The sequence below is a fragment of the Salvia hispanica genome, chromosome 1 (assembly GCF_023119035.1).
Source record: "Salvia hispanica cultivar TCC Black 2014 chromosome 1, UniMelb_Shisp_WGS_1.0, whole genome shotgun sequence".
NCBI classification, from domain to species: domain Eukaryota; kingdom Viridiplantae; phylum Streptophyta; class Magnoliopsida; order Lamiales; family Lamiaceae; genus Salvia; species Salvia hispanica.
In genome coordinates, this window is record NC_062965.1 from 36,513,536 (window position 1) to 36,513,740 (window position 205).

A 205-nucleotide genomic window follows, 5' to 3' on the forward strand; every position below is an offset into this window, starting at 1 on the left:
TGAATTTCGGCAGATTGCATTTTTGTTATATGCAGATTGCATTTTTTATTGTTAAGTTTTGCATTTTAGATATTGACTGTTTAAATTGCATTTTATATATAGACGGATTGCATTTTTATATGTGAAAATGCAAAACTTAACAATAAAAAATGCAATTTATGTGAAAATGCAAAACTCAACACTATAAAATGCAATTTACATACAA